The sequence below is a fragment of the Chiloscyllium plagiosum genome, unplaced genomic scaffold (assembly GCF_037043375.1).
Source record: "Chiloscyllium plagiosum isolate Xiang-an unplaced genomic scaffold, Cpla_swu_hap1 HiC_scaffold_16, whole genome shotgun sequence".
NCBI classification, from domain to species: Eukaryota; Metazoa; Chordata; class Chondrichthyes; order Orectolobiformes; family Hemiscylliidae; genus Chiloscyllium; species Chiloscyllium plagiosum.
The window spans coordinates 52,820,730-52,842,861 of record NW_028270154.1 but is presented as its reverse complement, the minus strand read 5'-3'; the positions used below and the strand labels follow the sequence as shown (position 1 = coordinate 52,842,861).

General features: G+C 39.5%; 1 protein-coding gene across 1 annotated transcript in view; it reads left to right on the top strand.

Annotated features, from left to right (window-relative positions):
- LOC122556701 (uncharacterized) overlaps nt 1-20,605 on the top strand; it is a 270,756-nt gene extending 250,151 nt beyond the window's left edge. Inside the window, exon 9 of the transcript XR_015759760.1 lies at nt 20,453-20,605. The gene's annotated coding sequence lies outside the window, so the exon portion shown is untranslated. The remainder of the gene's footprint in view (nt 1-20,452) is intronic.
- Nucleotides 20,606-22,132: the final 1,527 nt, after the last annotated feature.

Below are 22,132 nucleotides of genomic sequence, written 5' to 3'. Positions count from 1 at the left end.
ATGTCAATTCTTAATTGGTCCCACAAAGGTGGTGGCGAGCCCTCATCTTGAACTATCATAGTTCATGCGTTGTTGGTACACCTATAAGTGTTGTTAAGGAGGCAGTTTCAGGATTTTGACCTGTGGACAATGTTTGTAAAAACATACTGAATATATTACCTTTCATTTTCCTACCTCTTTGTTGATGTTTTCAGTCAATCTTCTTCTCAATTTTCTGTCTGGCTCCAATCTTAATCCTACCAAGCTGGTGAAAATAGGGTGAGTGAACATTCTGATCTTCATTTGAACTGCTGAAGCAAGTGGGAAATAAATGCAAAATCAGGGTTGCATGAAACCATTGGGTCTCTATCACTATTTGGTAAAAATGGGACTCACTTAGACAATAGGATTGGCCATAACTACAAAATAAGATATAAGTAAAACAAGAAATGTGCACAGGAAAGAAAAAGATATAGAAAATGTGATTTATGATCACATTAGTGCCTACCCCTCATAACAGAACTGTTGAGAAATGTCACCTTCTAAATCAGTAAAGTCTTTTATCTTTGTTTATTTTTGCATTAAATTTAGAGAGTTAGCAATTATAGTGCCGTGATGTAGTCTGATGCCTGGTGTTGACATGGCATGCTGCTTATTTGAGATTGTCCACCACTTTTACTGTAAAATAATTTTAAATTGAAAGTTAGTGCTTCGATGGAAGCTGATACAGAATACAAAAATGAGGAGCAGCAGCATTTTCATGCATTACATGACAATGCCAAGTTTTTATATGTGAGGTATTGTTGGATACAGCACGTAACTTGGACTATTTGGAAAACACCTTAAGCAGCTCCACAAGAAGTATGAAGGAGGTGTCCCACTATGACCCATGGAAATGTTTCTCACACAAACTTCCACTAATAGCCTCATTAATCATGATGCCAGGCTCTACGATGCCCTTCAAATTCCATCTCACAGCAACAGAGGTGGAAGTGTTTGCTGCTGTAAAGGCATAGTTGGAATCATATTGAAACCCCAGTTGTACAACACTTCAAATACTGCAAGCCAAGAACTGCCCTTGGTAGTCTGCTGCTTCAACATTTTTGTCCATGAGATGTTCCAAGGCCTGGAGATTCGAATGGATAGGGTGGTGGAGGAGAAGGCTGCTCTGTTTCTGGCGGACTAGCAAAGAAGGCCACAGCACCAGATGGTGTCAACCTGAACACAGTGGGCCAGGTCATTGTAATCCAGCCAAGTTGATGACTGCTGTCAGTCCAGGGGACAATTTTAAGCCAGGTGGTGCATACCCTGCCAGCAGCATAAATGTTAGATTTAATTACTAAAGTTGTGGTATTGTGTGGTATATTGGGCACATAATTTTTCTACCTTTACATAATAACAAATTTTTTTAATTACTAAATGAGAGACAAATATAGGTAGTGGATTGTCCGACATATCTTTAACTGGATTTAATTTAATTATTGTAAGTGATGATTTCCATAGCATGAAATTCTTTTCGTCATTTGGCTCACACATTCCTTTCACCAAACATGGTCTTGTTCCTTTCCTCTAGCATCCTGGTATATCTTGAAATGATGGTTCCCATTAATTTGAATTCCATTTCTCCCTGGATCTATCATTTATATATTTCCATAAAGGTCCCATGACTGTTGCCCTCCTTCAAGGATCAACTTTATCCGTGCTTGTTCCAAAGTTTTAATCTTTCCTAAACACCTCAAAGACCAACTCTGAGCAAGCTTTAAAGCACAGTCTGACCAAGATCAAGCTATAACATATTTGTATTTATTACGAACTATTGTAATACTGCAATGTACATGTTCATATTGTGTTCTAAAAAGAATCATTAACCTTGGAAAATGTGTGAAGATAATTAAGGTAGTAAAAAATAGTTTGCATTCTCATTCCATAAGTGCATCTTTATTTTCTCACAACTTGCATCTTCTTCTTAAACTGATCTTGCAGCAGGATAACTCTTAGCATTTTGTTCATTTTATAGACTATGACCCTTTGAATTTCTATCACCATTCCCATTTTTAGAAAAATTAAATTGCTTGAGAAGTTGAACCAAGCATTTGTTATCATATAATAATGACTGTGTCCTTGTCAACAAAGTATGCTAGCTCTCAATGATTGATGACTCATGCTTGAAGGGCATCGTGGAAGGCTAACCATTTCCAAGCATCTTGTCAAAACATAAAATTGCATTTCACTTTTTTTTGCCTTTTTTTCACTTAGGTGATAAGAATTTCATAGATTTATCCATTAGTTCTCAAATCATTTTCTAAGTTTGTACTTTGTAATGCAGTTCCATTCTCCAAATTCCATTAGGTTTCCTCTTGTGCTCCTATACTCCATATGCCTACACAGTTGGATTGTTTGTGCCACCCATCAGTTTGCTTCTACATTGACAAATAATGATTAAAGGTAAGGAGTTACACAATAGGAGGTAAAATGTAAAAAAGTAAACTGCAAAGAGGCTCATAAGCCAAAGCAGAATTTCTGGAGACAGACGTTCATCACTGTGATATCTCAGAAGCTGTCATTATCCTTCTAGAGGGGCACAGCAAATAACTGATCACATGAGTTCATAAGAATTAGACTTATAAATTCTGGGAATGTTCCTACCTACAAGCTTTGAGATGGTATAACTGGACCTCCATTCATCTATTTTTTAGACATAAAATGGAAGGAAAGATGATCGGAGTTTCACAGGGATATGCCCCAAATCCCAAAAGCACTTGAGGTAACACCATATTGGTGTATGCAATGTTTAGATATTTCAGACAATTCCTTGCTGTATGCTTCCTCTCTGAAGCTGGTCAGAAGCTGAATGAAGCACGCAATGGAGATCATCTGTCAATTTCTTTTAGGCTTGTTCTGTGACCTGGCTAATGATCCTCAAAGACTCTATCAGGAAGATGTTGTTTCCCTTTCAAACTTACTGTCCAAGGAGGGTAGATGTATGTCTAACTCTCTCCCCTTTCCCAGATATTCCTCCCAAATTATGGGCATGGCAGTATCACAACCAGCTAAAATTGGCGCAGAGAAAAGCTACAAGCTACCTCATGAGGTCAGGTTAGTGTTTGAACATTACTATAATTATTTAAATTAGGCAAGTTATCTTCTTGCAACAATCTCTAAACTGTTCAAATCATATGATGCCTTTTTATTTGAATTTACATACATAGATACACAAATCAATCATTTTTAATAAACAAAACAGAAATCGCTGGAAAAGCTCCTCGGGTCTGGCAGTGTCTGTGAAGAGAAATCAGAGTTAATATTTCAGGTCCAGTGTCCCTTCCTCAGAACCATTGGACCCGAAACATTCCCATTCACAGATGCAGCCAGACCTGCTGAGCTTTTTCAGCAATTTCTGTTTCTGTTTCTGATTTACAGCATCTGAAGTTCTTTCAGTTTTTATCATTTTTAATAGTTTGAACTCTAAACTTATGACATATGGGTATTATTTTATTCTTGTGAAGGATTTTAAAAATCAATTAAGTCTGTCTTTCTAGAACCACAATTTTAAACAAGTATGTGCCTCCTGCAGTCATAATGGATTTTTGTACATTTTGAGATGAGCTTTTGCCTTCTGATGTGAATATATTGGCAATTTTGAGCCTTAAAATAAGTATCTTTGAATTTGTCCCTCATCTATCTTGCAAGCATATGAACAAAGGTAGAAACAGAATGACTAGCTGACCTATCTCTATCAATAATGTGTCAACAAAGCAACACAGCTCAATACTCTCCATGCATGGACATTTTGGTTTCAAAAAGCCAAAGGCAGTTTTATTAATTATCCAACACAATTCAGGGGCTAAAGAACCTATGACTCCAACAAAATTACTCTCCAAATCCACAAAGGCAATCAAAAGCAAGTTCCTCAAGAAAACAAAGTGTGGAAATGCACATCCCATCTTTCTTTTGCATCTGAAGAAGAGTCACTGGGCTCAAAATGTTAACTCTGCTTTCTCTCCACAGATGCTGCCAGACCTGCTAAGTTTCTCCAGCAATTTTGTTTCTCTTAAGTAAATTTCAACAGTTTCACCACAGGCTTTGATTTCATCTGTAAATTCAAAATAGGCAAGCAATACTGAACTTCTGTGATATAACTGAACAGTTAGGTACCAGTTCAAGTAGGTGGCCCAGAATGTGCACCAACTCTCCCCATAGATAGATAAATTTATCTGGAGATAGACATATTCATTCGCTGGGGCTGCTATCACCCTGTTACAGAACGGACAGCTAATGTCATCTTTAATATTCATGTTACTTATCTACTGTTAAGAATATTAAAAATTTATCATATAAAGTCCACAGGAGTCTGCAATTTTACTGGAACTAGTTGATAGCCAATCTGTGTGAGACTTCTTCCTGGAGGTGACTTTGACTTCCTGCTCTATCTATAGATCACTAACTTAATTCCTGATTTCCATCAGTGCACATGCAAGATTATTTTGCAGCAAAACATGTTGTAACTGGCCCAGTAATTGCCATTCTATACCTTAAACATATAAAAGAAATAGTTATATCAGTGCTTTATTGCATTATTGTAAAATCTTAGTGTTTACACTGTTAATTACTTTATAAGTATGCAATGTTAGTCCTCCTGTGCTCCACATCTCTCTTTTTGAATCTATTTAAATTGTAATTCTTTGTGGATCACAGGACTTAATATATCCATTGTCATACTGGGTCACGTTTTAATCTGTTGATTATTTTATCAACGACCAATAGTTATAGTGCAAGCTGCACTGAATATCAATTCACAGTTGCTTTTGTTCACTTAAGTTTCTTGTTGCATATTTCCTTCCAGAGTCTCTCAGCTTTGCCCTTGTCCTACTCTGCATCTCTTGGAATATACACATGAAATTGATAATTCTGTAGTACTGTAGAAAGAAATTATGCTATATTTAATTCTGCACTGATGGCAAGAATTAGCATACTATTTTCTCCATATCCTTTCAGCTGCCTGTAACATGCCCTAAACATATGATACCTTTTTACTTGAATTTAACATTCCTTGTAATCAACAATGTGATGAAAGGTATAACTTCCATATACGGGTGCATTCCTTTTACTGACATATTCTGAAGCGTTTAAAAATTAACTAAGTCAGTCTTTACAGAACCATGATTTAAAATTAGCATGTGACTCCTGGAGTAGTAGTGCAAATTTGTTATATTTTGGAGGTTTACAATTGGAGAGAGAAAGCTTTGAAATATAGCAGCTTGGTTCTGATTTTAGAATCCAGGATTGATTCTATCTTAGAAAAACACAGACATTGGAAAGCCTTTGGGCAGTTTGAAGAAGATCTCATTGAAGTCATATGTCAGTATAGTCTCTCTTAAAGAAAGGATGTGGATGCGCAGGTGTTGGACTGGGGTTGACAAAGTCAGAAATCACACAACACCGGGTTATAGTCGGACAGGTTTATTTGACACTGCAAGCTTTCGGAGCACTGCTCATTCATCAGGTGAAGTGGACAGAAGCACATAGGCAAAGGTTGTGCCCAATGGTTGGGCCCTCGTCATGCGACATTTATACTTGTCATGTTATTACAGCCATTTGGTTTGGCTCTAGCACCATCTTATCTTTTTGATTTTTTTTATAACTATGAATCGGATCATAGGTCATCCTTTCACTTGCCATTCAGCTGTTGACACTTCACTCATACACCACCGTTTGACACTTCTGTCACCTGCAAAGGCTTGTTCTTCAGCCTGTCGACTCCACTCACTTTATTTGTATTTATCTTTTGACACTTATTACCTGGAATTATCTTACCATTATCTCTCTGCACATAAATTCTGTGTTTGTATGCTTCTCTTCACTTCACCTGACAAAGGAACAGCGCTCCAAAAGCTTGTGATTTCAAATAAACCTGTTGGACTATAACCTGGTGTTTTGTGACTTCTGACTTTGGCTAAACAAAGACGATTGTTCAAAGCAGTCAGGGAAAATGTAAAGTTTGTGAAAACCTCCAAACTGAGAGTGTTTGATTAGAAGCCTACAGATTGTTCAGGTCTAAGAAAGTCTAAGCACTCAGTTCTGTGAAGATTGGAGGAAAAAGTCTCATAGCTCATAGGACCAAGTCTGAGAAGAAACAATTATATCAAACCAATAGATTTGATGGGGAAGGAATTTCTATGGATTTTGGTTAATTGTAAGGAAAGATGCCAGGGAGTAGATGGGAGTTTATTTTGTTGAGAGCTTTGAAGTATTTCAAATTTTATTTCAATTAGATAACTTGGTTTGTTTCTTTTTGTTAAATTCCTTTTGCGTAATAAACTCTGTCTTATTATTAAATAAATCTGCACATTTATGAGCTTATGTTTCAGTGAAAGACCACCACATTAAATGGAAAATAAAGGAAACTCTGTTGTATAATAGAACCTCTATGGTATAACAGCAGGCCATTCAGCCCACCAACCCTCTGAAGAGCGTCCCACTCAGACCAACACATCTTATACTACCTCTGTAACCCTGCATTTCCCATTATTAATCCAGCTCACCTGCACATCCTTGGACACTATGGACAATTTCCCATGGCAAATCCACCTAACCTGCATATCTTTGGACTGTGGGGTGAAACCTGAGCATTTGGAGGTAACCCATATAGACATGCTGTACGGCACCCTGAGATGTCATTCTAACACTGATAGCATGTGCTAGCTGTTTGTGCAACTAATGCACTACACGTTTATTCAACAAAAGTCAAGTCACAAAGTCGTTGAGGGCTAGTCCTCAATCTAGTCAGGGGAAAGGGATACTGTTGGTCAGAAGGTCCCATCAATTAAGGATGCAATCTGCACACAGTCCTGAGTTTGGCCATGATCAGTCATCAGGTGGGTAAGAAGCCTCCTCTATCACAGCTCTGAATCAAGCCTGCTACTGGGGTAAATCTTGGAACGGATACTTTGATGGAGTTGTTTTCCTTAAACTGACAGATAATAGAGTGTTAAGAAGTCCACATTTAATTCTTTCCCTGGATAGAAAGATAGATATTTACCAGATTATCTCTATTCAATAAGTATATGTTCTGCTATTAATTTTAAAAAGCCAAGTCCAGAACATAATTCATGGCCATAATTTCCCAAGTTTAATGTTGGCAAAGTATTGTGCAATATCATTGACTCATAATTAATTTCTAAGAGCATTCTTTTAGTTACAGTTAAATTCAAAGATTGTCAAAACATCAACCAAGTCTAAGAATAATTAATAAATAGTAGTAATACCTTTTTGTTTGTGCCTAAATATTTAATAATTAATGCGATGACTGTGAATCATTTCAACCTGTGATTTCAGCACCAGCAAAGGCAAAGCAAATAGAAACACTATCAGTTTGTTCCATTATTCAATCTAAGAGTTGAGATGGACAAATTTATGTAACTTCTATTGATTGGAATCTTGCTATTTTATATAAAAGACATGCATAGAATAGAAATATTGGAGACTGTATTCCCTCACACTTATCAACTTCATGGATGCTGGCTGCCAAATTGTCATGTTCCCTGCCAAATAAATTAAATTACTAACTATCCTTGTATTACTTTCCAACAAAGTTAACCATACTTCCCATTTAGTCAAGATTCATTCATTTGACAACATCCTATTTAAGCTTGAGTGTTTTTGGAAATATTTTACAGGGGACTTTAGGAATCATATTGGTCCTTAGTTACTATTTGCAAAGACTCTTTGCGGGTCATATTGATTAAACATATGAATGCGATAATTCTTCCTCCTGACAGAATCTCTTAAATATTCCTGGACAAATTCCAGCAGTGCACATACCATTAACTTCAATGTAGCTCTGTAACATTCTGGTGGGGCACTAATCCATGTCAAGGCAATTAAGTCACCATAATTATGAATTCCCAAGCTCATAAACTTTGTACAACTGATTCTGATTACATTCTAAAATTCAGGGAAGACAGAATTGAGAAATAAGCATGCATGTTTGGATGTTTTGGGAAATTGCATACCATTCTTAATTAAATATTCAAGTGTAAAATATTAACTATTTCAAGTTTAGCACTGATCCAATATTGCCACCAAGTTGAATTTGTTCAGTTGTTCTTTTGAACTCAGCTACAAAGATTCCCCCATCACCATAAATCATTCTACCTTACTGTAAATGTTGTTATGGTACAGAATATCACATCCCCATCCTTGATCCCTCTGAATAATAGCTGCAGGGAAAGATAAATAAAATCTGCTACCTTGGGTCCATTTGCCTATACATGTCCAAGAGCTTGATACGTACATACGTAGAGAAAGCAGCGATTTGGAGATGCCGGTGTTGAACTGGGGTATGCAAAGTTAAAAGTCACACAACACACAATCACACAATCACACAATCACAGAGCACTGCTGACTTGATGAAGGAGCAGTGCTCCGAAAGCTAGTGCTTCCAAATAAATCTGTTGGACTATAACCCGGTGTTGTGTGATTTTTTTTAACCAGCTGCCACTTAGGAGATACTAATTGACGAAAGACCTAAGTGCTATCACTAACATATGTGTACCACCATGATTATCAATTACAATCAACACTGCCATTTGTTAAAGTGATATCTGCAATTGAGATGATATACAGTAATGACTACCGAGTTAAAATGTTGCAACATTATCTCTGTACAATGGAACCAAATCAGTGGTGATCTTGACAATCTGCAGAATGTGTGTTTAGAGTGTGGGCTGCTTTGTGTAGAAATATTTGTCAGTTATTCTCAAAATACATTTTTTGCCAACTGGTGTGTTAATTTGTCAATTTCAATACTGTGGCTTTTAGAAGTGAATGCTGTTGGGGATTTAGGAGGAATAGAGAATTGATAATTATTGAAAATATTAATTAATGTCTCCAATTCTGCTTCTGGGTGAATCCATATACATCCCATTTGTTGACTTAGATACTGAAAGTATTGTTATTACATCACTCACTGAATGAGTTAGTGAGAATGAAGAAGGCATCCTAGAAGACCAAAGGGTAACCTCTAAAATTGTAAAGTAGTCCATGAGAACATTCCTAAGACACCCTGTTAACATAAGATCAAGTCCAAAGAAGGGGAACTGGTACATAATAAGAACCAAATTGCATGCAAATGCCTGACAATGGTGTAGTTGTAAATACCTAAAACCAAGGTTACATTGAATTTCATAAATAAAGGCATAAGTTTATCAAAACTCCCTATGGAACAGGTTGACCCCCCTATGAGAATATTTTAAAATTGTATGCCAGAAGGAGGGAAAGACTTTATGGAAAGATCCTAAGAGAATTCCTAGAATGTTTGCAGATTTGAGGTATCATGAAGAAGCTGAGGTGGCAGAATCTTAAAAGAACATGAACAACATAGGCAATGGCCAGGTTTATGGCAAAATCATGTGAGAAGCTTGGATGGATGCATCTTGACATCAGGAGCAACTTGCTGATCATCCAGGCAAGTTGCTCACTTGGCAGCAGCAAGTTCCTAAACAGGGAGGATTATAGCTTTTAAACACTTTGTTGATGCTATCATTCACCCCATCATTGTTCAGCTTCCTATCTTACCAAATGCAACAAACAAGCTAGAAATCAAGAATTACCGACATGGAAGTCAGAGAATACCCCTGGCAGTTTCAGCACACCTTTGAAGGTCTATCTTATTCAGCAGCAAAAAGCATCTCAGGGCATGATCCATAGACCCGGCACTTAAACCCATTGTCTATCGGCATTGGCATTCGACATTTGTCAACTCCTCATGATCCTCATGCCACATCTCCAATCCATTTGCAGAACAATTAGGAAGCACAAACTTCCATTGCAGGGCACACCAGCAATTAGCATTGAAAGATTGTTGTAAAAACAGACAACCAGCTCATGGTGTGGACCAGGCTGCATTTTGGTGTCTGCTCTCTTGCTTTCTTAGTACTCACTTACTTTGTACCTACCTACATGCCCACAGCATCTATGACTTGCCTTGCCATGCTGTGACCTGCCTGTTGGCACATTGGCACTTCAGCCAGAGCCAAAGGCTATCAGTACAGCTGAATTGATGCAATTTTTTCCACAGGCACATAGCAAGTTGCTTGTCAGTAAAGATCTGTTTGGGAGTGAGTAAGTCATGCTACTGTACAGCACACTAAGACATCAGTCTAACATCTACAGCATGTACCAGCTGCCTAAGCAGCAAATATACTGCACATTTACCTAAGCAAAATGGCCACAGTCGAGTGCGAGTAGGGAGGCTATACCACACTCCTGTCAAGGATGGCTGCTTTCAGATAAGGGATTCTTGCACCAGCGGTAACAGACTCAGAGGGCTGGCCACGGTCAGTCATCCACTCGAACCAGGCATGGACATGGAATATAGCCACCTGTAGTCAGAGGGTCATCACAAGACATCAAGGGAATTGCATATCATCCAGCACAGAGCAGCAAACTGTGGTCTGGGATCTAGCCAGTCAAGTCTAGGTTACTATCATTAAAAACTAGGGAATGAAGGTCTAAAGTGAATGTAGTCCTGAGGGTCCTGAGAGTACATCCATTGTTCATTGAGGGAGGTACAGATCACTCCTTCCACCTGAACACAATCCCCTGCTGTCCCTTTTGGCAAATTCAAGGCATGTGCAGAGGTCTGGACAAGGATGATGACTGGGGAAGGTTAAGGTATATGGCATGTGTGGTGATGGCAAGTCGGTGGAATAGCAGCGGAGTACATGGTAAGCACGGTACGGGTGTTTATTGGCTGTGACTACAACTATGGCATCCACAGGGGGTGGTTAGAAGACCAGGTGTGCATCATTTAAGTGTAGTGTTGGGAAGAGATGGGACAGTTGGAGGCAAAGTTCAATTTGATGAGTTTCTACAGAAGGGGAATAGATGGAGGTGGGCTGTTGGGTAGAGCAAGGTGAATGGACATGTGCAGACTCTGAGGTAGCATTTGATAATCAGACAACCATCAGTGCCAATGCTGCCCATTGTGAGTTGTGTTCTTTGCTATCACTTGCTGTCTTTAGATGCGAACTTCAAGTGAAAATGGCTTAGACCACTACCAGGATGAGCAGAGTCATTGTCATTTGAATGGACCAAAATGTTGGCTCTACATCTGCTGGATGCTAGGTCATTGAAGAGGTAAAAATGTAAAGTATGTGAAACTCCAGCTTCAATTCACTTACAATAATGTCTTCATCCATTTTCAATCACATAGACTGAACATGCATGAGCAGCAAAAAAAGAACCAATTTATCCAGGATTAGTTTCTGCAGCCATCATTGAAAGTGCACCATATGGAGCTACGCAATCCCAAACAGATGAGATTTGCTGAAATCCATTATTTGGTGTGGATGAAACAGTACCAACTTCATTAGGTAACCCCGTTACAAGATTGCCATTTATTCAGAATCATATCATAATTTGGCAATAAAAATAGCACTTTGGATTTATATTTTGGCAATTTGTGCATGATAGAAATGTAATCCTAGAAATGTGGTGGCATTTCAACCATATTACCAGTGTCAAATGGATATCTAAGAATCAAATATGGCAAAAATTCCAAGCCAGAAGTGTCAGTGTCTTGATGCGAATGCTAGTGTAGACACTAAGTGTCGGTGTTTATGGTACATGATTGATACTGACTTCAGGACCACTTCTTGTCCAGTTGGGGAGCCTAAAGATGGTTTTTGGTCCTTTGAGATTTGAATCTATAAATAATAAACGTGCAATCTTTGGTCAGCGTCTTTGGGCTTTAAAAAGAGACCGCTGGAGGATATGACCGAAAAAGGGAAGTTTACCATTTCATTTCTTACTTTAGTGTGAAGGCAGGAAGGACAGTAAGCCTTCCTTTGGCTTCCCAATAAAATCCTGGGCTGGTGCCAATCCCATCCTATTTGATTCTCTCCAAAGGACTTTCCTTTGGCCCTTAGCCAGTGATCGAAACAGCCATTATGGTTGCCGTCCCTGTTCACTGATAGGATCCCCTCATGTATGAAGTTATGGAACCAATTTGATATAGTTCACCATTTCATAGGCACACGTGGTCTGATTCAAACTATATACATTAACATATTGTTAACATTTTCTTTGAAACCAAATTCCTTGTTAGTTTTTTTTATAATATGTTTTTATTGAGAAAAAATAGATTTTTTAATATTACAAGTACAAAACAATGCAATTCAAAACAATACAAAAACAAACCCAAATAATAAAAAAATCCCCAACCCACCCTCTTGTACAAATGTATAAACATATATAGGAAAATATAAAATTAAAAAAAAACCTAAACTAGCTATTTAACTAAATAAATAAATAACCAACAACAAACAAATAAATAATAATAACTCAGCCTAGCCAAACAAAACACTCATACATTCACAGTTCCTCCTCCCTGGATATTGGACTCATGAAACACAATCGTTATGGCTTTGTTCAATCAGTGAAGAAAGCTAATGGCATGTTGGCCTTCATAACAAGAGGAATTGAGTATAGAAGCAAAGAGATCCTTCTGCAGCTGTACAGGGCCCTGGTGAGACCATACCTGGAATATTGTGTGCAGTTTTGGTCTCCAAATTTGAGGAAAGACATTCTGGCTATGGAGGGAGTGCAGCATAGGTTCACGAAGTCAATTCCCTGAATGGCGGGACTATCTTACGCTGAAAGTTTGGAGCGACTGGGCTTGTATATGCTTGAGTTTAGAAGGCTAAGAGGGGATCTGATTGAGACGTATAAGATTATTAAAGAATTGGACACTCTGAAGGCAGGAAGCATGTTTCCGCTGATGGGTGAGTCCCAAACCAGAGGACACAGTTTAAAAATAAGGGATAGGCCATTTAGAATAGAGTTGAGGAGAAACTTCTTCACCCAGAGAGTGGTTGGTGTATGGAATGCTCTGCCCCAGAAGGCTGTGGAGGCCAAGTCTCTGGATACTTTCAAGAACGAGTTGGAAAGAGCTCGCAAGGATAGTGGAATCAAAGGTTATGGGGATAAGGTAGGAACAGGATACTGATTGAGGATGATCAGCCATAATGAATGGTGGTGCTGGTTCGAAGGGCAGAATGGCCTACTCCTGCACCTATTGTCTATTGTCTATTGGCTATATAAAAAAAGTCCTTGTTACTGTGGCAGATAAATCTGTGTCAAGGTATTCCAAAAAGAGCTGCCATGTCTTGTAAAAATTCTCAGTTTTGTGGTGGACCATATTTGTGAGAAAATCCAGGGGAATATGCTCCATAACAATCTTCCGCCAACCCGACAGGCCTGGGAGTGGGGGGTTAGGATATCCAACCTAGCAAGATATTCTTTCTTGCACAGAACATGAGAATATTGAAAAGTTTATTCTTATGCACGTCTGCAGGAAATACAGTGGGCAGACCCAAAAGGAGAGAGATAGGGTCCTTCTCCACCCCTACACCCAAAATCCTCTTCATTGCACCCACCACAGCATTCCAATATGTTTGAAGCCTATCGCAAGACCAAAGACAATGGGTAAGAGTGCCCGTACAGACCTTGTACTTGGGACATGTTGAAGATACCCATGGTTTAAATTTTGACAAATGATCCGGAGCCAAGTGGACCCTGTGGAGAATCTTCAACTGTAAAGCATGGGTCCTATTGCAAATTGATATCTTCCTAGCATCCTCTCATGCCTCTGAGGAAACTTCAACACCCAGCTCTCTTTCCCACATCTTGCAGAGTTGATCAGACTCATCTGAAGTGGCACCCCCTACCTGATGATATAAAGTATTGACAGAGAGTGTACTCTTAGCCCTTAGCATCCCTCTCTCTATGTTGGATTTGCAGGGATCAGTCAAAAGTGTGGACTTTTTTTGAACAAAATCCCTAACTTGAAAAAAATTAAAGAGGTTTCTATTAGATAACTCATACTTCCATACTAACTGATCAAAGGACATCATTACGCCCCCCTCAAATAAATCGCCCATGCAAGACACCCCAGCTGCCCAACGTTTAAATCCTGAATCTATCATACCGGTTGAAAACCCAGCATACCCACTAAAGGTGTAAAAAAAGATGTTTTGCCAATATTGCCTTCCCTCTGCCAAATTGCCCTCCATGCTTTAACAGTATTGATGACTATTGGGTAATGGCAATATTCCCTAACTGTCCTCATCTTGTCCAAAATCAGCGAACTGGTAAGGGGGCACCTTGCCTGGGAGGCTTCGATATCTAGCCATATTGTAAGAGGATCCCCACAAACCCAATCACTCAGGTAGATCAAAAGCAAGCTTAATTGATCATTTTAATGTCTGGAAGGTCCACTCCCCCCAGTCTGTGAGGCAACTGCAGTTTGGCTAATTTAATGAAGGGCCGCTTACGATGCCAAATAAAGGAGTTGAACCAGTCATTCAGTCTCCTGAGTGTTTGTTTATTGAAAATCAGGGGAAACATCCGTATAGCGTATAGCAAATGAGGGAGAATATTCATCTTAATAAATGCTATCTGACCCAACCACGAGACTGGAAGTGCCTCCCATCTTTGAAGATTTTGTTTAATTTGTCCAAATAAATGAGTGAAATTGGCTTCAAACAGCCGATCCAGAACTGGAGTGATGAATATGCCCAAATACACAAAACCCCACTGTGACCACCTAAGTAGGAATCTTTCGTCGCTCTCAAGAGTCAGCTCCTTCGTAAGACTACCCATAGGTATAGCCTCTGATTTAGCAAAATTAATATTGTACCCTGAAGAAGCGCCAAACGCGTGAATGCATTGTATCAGGCGAGGTACTGAAACTGCTGGATTTGTCAAAGAAATTAGAAAATTGTCTGTATACAACGAGATCTTATGTATTTTTGCCCCTACCTCTGGAGCTGATATATTGGGATCCCTACGAATGGCCTCCGCCAATCGTTCAATCGCCAACATAAAAAGTAATGGTGAAAGGGCCGCCTTCCCCCAAAAATATTAAAATTGCTTGATCATACCCCATTAGTAATGACCGCTGCGAGAGGTACACCGTAGAGAACCTTTACCCATCTTTACCCAAACCAAACCGCTCAAGAGTATAGCAAAGGTACGGCCACTCAACTCGGTCAAATGCCTTCCCTGCATCTAGAGAAATCACCAATCCCTGTATTAACTGCTGTTGGCATGCTTGAATTACGTTAAGCAGCCTCCTAACATTATTAGTTTTCCCTGGAGCTTCGGAGGCTGAGGGGTGACCTTATAGAGGTTTACAAAATTATGAGGGGCATGGATAGGATAAATAGGCAAAGTCTTTTCTCTGGGGTTGGGGAGTCCAGAACTAGAGGGCATAGGTTTAGGGCGAGAGGGGAAAAATGTAAAAGAGACCTACGGGGCAACCTTTTCATACAGAGAGTGGTACATGTATGGAATGAGCTGCCAGAAGAAGTGGTGGAGGCTGGTACAATTGCAACATTTAAGAGGCATTTGGATGAGTATATGAATAGGAAGGTTTTGGAGGGATATGGGCCGGGTGCTGGCAGGTGGGACTAGATTGGGTTGGAATATCTGGTCGGCATGGACGGGTTGGACCAAAGGGTCTGTTTCCATGCTGTACATCTCTATGACTCTATGACTATCTGCGACCCTTTATAAAGCCCATCTGATCCTCTTTAAGAATAGAAGATAACACAGTCTCCAGCCTTAATGCAAGAGCCATAGAAAGGATTTTAAAGTCTATATTTAAGAGCGAGATGGGCCTGTATGAAGCACAGTCTTTCAGGTCCTTCCTTTTTTAAGGGTAAGTGAAATATTGGCCTCTCTCAGAGATGGTGGGAGGCAATCATGACTGTATGAATCATTAAACATATTCAGCATCGGGCCTGACAGTATATTTATAAATTCCTGATAGAATTCACTGGGAAGTCCATCAGAACCAGGCGTCTTTCCACTCTGAAGCTGCCTCACAGCTTCCTGCACTTCTTGCTCTGATAACGGGGCATTGAGAAAGGACTGTTATTCGGGAGTCGCACCCGGGAGCTTCAGATCTCTAAAAAAGGATTCCATTTTGGCCTGCCCCTCTTCACAATCCTCAGATTGGTATAACTTAGAGTAAAATCTCTGGAACGCCACATTAATCTTTTTAGAATCACATGTTAGGTTCCCAGACCCTTCCCTAATCACCATAATGGTTTGTGGGGCACTCCTCTTTCTGGCGAGATACGCTAAGTATTTGCCTGGCCTGTCACCATGCAGATGTAACCCTTGATTTGCAAAAGACAGCTCCTTCTTTGCCGTCTGCGTGAGCACAGAATTCAATGCAGACCACAGTGCCATAATCCTCTGTAGTTTGACCAACGAGAGTCTGCCAAAGTAGGCCTTCTCGGCTGCCTTCAACCGTGCTTCAAGGAGACATTGCTGCTCATCCTTCTACCGCTTCCAACTGATGGAATATGAAATAACTAACCCCCAGCATAAGCTTTGGCAGTTTCCCAGAGAACGGATGAGCTATCAACCGAGCCTATGTTAATGTCCCGAAATTCCCTCGAGAACTACTCCACAAACTTACTGTCCATGAGAATAAAGGGGTCCATTCGCCAGTATCTTGAACCCACTGAAATGTCCTTAATCTTAACCATTTGGTACACTGGACCATGATCAGCGATGGTAATATTACCAATCGTATAAGATGCCACCAAATCCAGGGTTACCGCAGGGGTCAGAAAAAAATCAATCCTGGTGTGACATCTGTGCGGATTGGAGAAAAACGTAAAATTCCTACCTGTAGGGCGGAGACGCTTCCAGACGTCCACCAACACTAACTCCCCACACAGACCCACTAACTGTTTAGTTTGTACAGAGGGTATCAAGGGACCTTTGGGCAACCTGTCTACTGTGGGGTCCATGAGACAGTTAAAATCTCCCCCTATAATGATGTGCTGGGATTCGAGACATATCAGTTTAGAAAATGCATCTACCAAAAATTTAAGGGGATGAGCTGGGGCACAATAAACATTTAAAACACTGTATTCTTCCCCATTTATCAAGGCTTTAAGAATTACAAACCTCCCGTGTGTGTCTTTAACACATTCCAACAATTTAAATGGGAGATTTTTCTGATCAATGTAGCTACCCCCCTACTTCTGGTATTAAACGATGAAAGATAAACTCGGTCAAAGCCATTCTGCTGTAATTTCAGATGCTCCTTGTCATCCAAATGTGTCTACTGTAACAAAGCAATATCCACCTTCTCCTTTCTAAGACTCAAGAGTACCTTCTTCCTCTTAATTGGTGAGTGACATCCCTTGATATTCTAGGTACACCATTTACTCAAATCATTAGCCATAGTCTTCTGCAATTATATTTAAATTCTAGACAGGAGGAGCCTGAACCACAAACTGCTGAGCCTTAGTGTCACATGATCCACCAAATATAAAAACTACATAAACTAAAACCATTACATTTAACAAATCTACAAAATTTGTTAAAAGATTATTTTATGAAAAAAAGGGGAAATAAATACCCCACCCATCCTTTGGTATATCCTAACTTAGAAATTGAAAATGTACATCTTAACCACTGTCAGACATAGTTTAAACCAAATAATTATCAATAGAAGAAAAGAAAGAAAAATAAAACTACAACCAGATTCCCTCCGTTTCTTTTACAGAATGATAAACACATACCCAAGCAATACTATTTATACATGCTACAATTGTTCAAATTAGGTTAGTTTGTCCACAAAGTATCTTGCCTTCTCCGATGTGTTAAAGAGATGAATGGATCCATCTAAAGTGATCCAAAGCACTGCCAGATATCTCAGAGAGTACTAAATCCCAAGCTCTCTCAGTTTTCTCTTGACACCAAGGTAAGATTTTCGTTTCTGGATCACCGCCGCTGAAAAGTCCTGGAAAAACATGATCTTAGATCCCTCGTAAATTAGGGCCTTTGGATCCTTCCCCTGGACCCTGGAACCCTCCATGACTCTCTGCTTATCCCGGTAATGATGGAACCACACCAGGAGAGGACGAAGACATTGACCCAGACCCGATCTCTGTGCTGCGACCCGGTGAGCCCTCTCTATCTTCAATCCTCTCATGCCAGTCTCCGAGTCAAGAAATTTCGGCAGCCAGTCCTCAACAAATTCCACAGGCCGCTCACCTTCCTTACCCTCAGGCAGACCGATGATCCGAATGTTTTTCTCCTGCCCCTGTTTTCAATGATCATCTGCTTGGTCACACAAATTATAAACCTGCATCTTCAGGGCTTGGATCTCATCCTTGAATGAACTGGCATCTGCTTCCACCACTGTGACACTGTGCTCCACCTCATCCGTCCTCTTCTCCAAGTCTCCCAGCTGCTGCTCATGCTTCTGCAGCATGAGGGAGATTGGAGCCAGCTTCTCTTCAACCCGTTTCCCCAGCATCTCGCGAGATTTCAAGAGCTGGTTCATCAGGCCCTGGAGAGTAATTGGCTTCAAGGCTGCTGCAGGCTGAACTGCAGGCCCGGCCTCGGATGCTCCTCCTCCCTTTTTCGGCATTTCTGGACGGCTAAAAATACAGGTAAGTTAATTTTTAGATGTTTCCTGGGACTCCACAATCTTTCCAGAGTTCCAAGAAATCCCGATGATCTGGGTTGGGCGGGTTAAAGGACCGTCCCATTCCTGCTATGATGCGAGGCTCTGCAGTACGACCTTCTCAGATCGCCGCCATTTTCGATCTTAGATCTTAGTTCTTCAATGAGGTTCAGAGATTGTTAATGAAGGTAATTAACTCAAAAATACTTTTCTGGACTTTAACAAATACATTTTAAATGTCATATTAGCAAATTATTTGGAAAAGGAAAGTACGAAGTTAAGTGGATGATGGTAAATTGGGTACATGATTGAGTGAGGAACTGGTGGAAGTGACTACTGATAATCTGATGTTTTGCTGCATTGAGGGAAGTACACAATAGGATCCTCCAAGGTTTCACTTTTAAAAAAGTTTTTTTCTTTCTTATATGCAAGCATGGTATGGTAACATGGAACTTAGGAGCAGAGACTGGTCATTAGGCCATTTAAGTCTGTTCCACCATTCAATAAGATCATTATTGATGTGGTTGTTGCCTCTGCTCCACTTTCCTGTCCACACCCTATAACTTTGACTTGCTTGTCTATTAGAAACTTATCTAACTCAGACTTCAATAAGTTTAAAACTTTCCCCTGCTGGGGAAGAGAATTCTACACTCTCACTACCCTCAGAGGGGAAAGAAATCCTCCTCATCTCTGTATTCAAAGGGAGTTCTCTTATTCTTAAATTATGTTTTTTGTTTTACTCTCACCCAAGAGGCAATATCCTCTCAATATCTACCTTGCTTAATACCTCAAAATCTGATATGTTTCAACAAAATAGTACTCCACTCTTCTAAACTATAGGGAATATAGACCTGACATGTTCAATCTTTCTTCATAAGATAAGTCTTTTATCCCAGGAATCAATTTAGTGTACTTTCTCTGAACTATTTCTAAAACAATTTTTTTCATATCAGGAGCTCAAATTTATGCATAGTACATCAAATAGGGTCTTACCAACATACTACATAGTTGCTGTAATATCTGTTTTATATTCCATGCAAAAATCCAAGTTCCCTCTTTTTTCCACATAATATAGCTAAATGGCCCTTTTCTATGTATTGGATTACATAGAATATGCAGCATAGTAAAGACAGTTTGTCCTAGCTGGTATTTAGCGATATTTATGCACCATACAGCTTCCATCCATCCTACTTCATATAACTCCATCAGCTTATGCTCTAACCTACCTCAAATATTGATCAGTTTTCTCTGAAGTGCATCTACAACAGAGTCAAAAAGTGTGGCACTGGAAAAGCACAGCAGGTCAAGCAGCATCTGAGGAGTAGGAGAGTTGACGATTCGGGCATAATTTCTGTATCAGGACTGATGAAGGGCTTATGCCCAAAATGTCAACTCTCCTGCTCCTCAGATGCTGACTGACCTGCTGTGCTTTTTCAGTGCCACACTTTGACTCTGACTCTCCAGCATCTGCAGTCCTCACTTTCTCCCTCCCTGCATCTACAACATTCAATTCAGTTGATCACAATGACAGCAAGGTCCAGATGCAACAATTCTGTATTGTCTACAACTGCTGAGAAAAATAGTTATGGAGGCTGCTTCGTGTCATTGTTCTTAATAAGCTTCTAAATAGTGCCCAGTTTTTAAAGGTGAATGATTAATCTGCCACACAACAGTTCATTTTCAGAACATGTGCAGAGGCTGAACACAGTCTCAGAAAACCAAGTTGTTAAGTACCTATTCACGCAAAGAAGTTAATGAGAAAGAACCTTCCATAATGGAAGAGAAATAATAAGTATTCCAAGAGAGAATAGATACTCAGTAAAAGTGTCAGAGATCCTTCCAAGCAAGAAGCAATCCTCAAAAAGCAGGATCAAGCAAGTGTAAATGTTGACCAATAATGTAATCACTGAGGGTGAATGAAAGTATCTAAACTGATCAATACATGAACTAATACGTTGTCTTACTTCAACACAGATTTACCACCATATTGGGAGAAACATTTGCTGATACATATTGAAAATGATGTGTATACAACTCTATGCCAGCAACCACTAAGAGGTGTTGACCAATATTCAATGATCCAGCATATTGTAAAGCAGAAAATGTCTGATTTGGAAATTCAGGATACTGCAGTAACAAGGCAGCCTTTCTCCACAAAGGAAAGGTACAAGATTAAAGATCTTCCAATATTGGATAGGAACAATTGCCTGTTTCAGCAGGGAGATGTCCTCCTCCAAACGAATTTCAAGGAATTAAAAGTCCTTCGGTTTAAAAGGGACTTTTGAAGCTCTCACCATCAGAAGAATCAATATGAACAGTCTTCAGACCCAGAGAACGTCTAAAGAGAACATATTATAGGAGAACAGAGAAAGAACCAGATCTGTGATGTAATAGACTTGAATGGAGTTGGGGTCATGTTAAATGTAATTATGTCACATAATTTTAAAATGGAAGTTGGGCAACAGATTAACATGATTGAAAGACTAGCTAGCTAATAGGAAATAGTAAACATAAATGGACAATTTTCTGGTTGGCAACAGGTAACAAATTGTTTGTGTTATGTTGGAGAATGGAGGGATGCACTGTTTCCCTTCTTGTCCCACACCAACAATACTCACAATAATTGCAAATTTAATCAATGTATAGGCCTCAGACTGTAACTGATTTCCTATTATAAACAATTCAGCCATGTTTCCTTACATAAAGAATAATGAATTTATTACAAATAAAAGGTTACTCAAGCAAACATGTAAAGATGATTGACAAAAAAATAGACTTCGCAAAGATAAATATGACTTTTGTGTAACATTCTAGAATTACCATGAGGCAAATATGGGGAGCAGATTATAGAGAGCCAACTGCCTGGTGGTATTATTGCTCGGCTATTAATCCAGACACCCAGGTAATGTTCTGAAGACCCAGGTTCAAATCCTGCCACAGCAGATGGTGTAATTTGAACTCAGTAAAATCTGGAAGTAAGAGTCTAATGATAACTGTGAATCCATTGTGAATTGTTAGAAAAACTTATCTGGTTCACAACTGTTTTTTCAGGGAAGGAAACTGCCATCCTTACCTGGTCTGGTCTAAATGTGACTCCAGACCCACAGCAATGTCATTGAATCTCATCTGCTCTCTGGGTAATTAGGGATGGGCAATAAATGCTGGCTTGGCCAGTGACGTCCTCATCCCATGAATGAATTAAAAAAAAGACAAACTATGGTTGAATACTCTCAGCAAATGTGTTCAAGATATATCCCACAGATTTCTTAGCAATTCCAACGAGACATTGCTGATAATGTCGGTCTCCAAATCTCATTTAAACTTGCAAATGAGCAAGTTCATCGCTTTTGTCAGCCTGACCCATGAAACTCCCTCAAGAATTGTCCAGCATGAACAACCTCAATGACTGTTTATATCCTTATGGCCCACCCTCCCTGCATTCTCCTGGATTTCTGGAACCTGCACTCTATCACTTTCTCATAGACACACATTCAAATATTTGCTAACAGTGGCCCTCACAGAGACAATTTTGCCACTCGATTTGCTTCCTAAACACTAATCTGGTTCAGCTTCAAAACTTAAAACTGCTTATATGTTTCTTCATCCTCACTCTCAGTTGCACTCAAGTACAGTTGGTATACAGCTCTTTCTGAG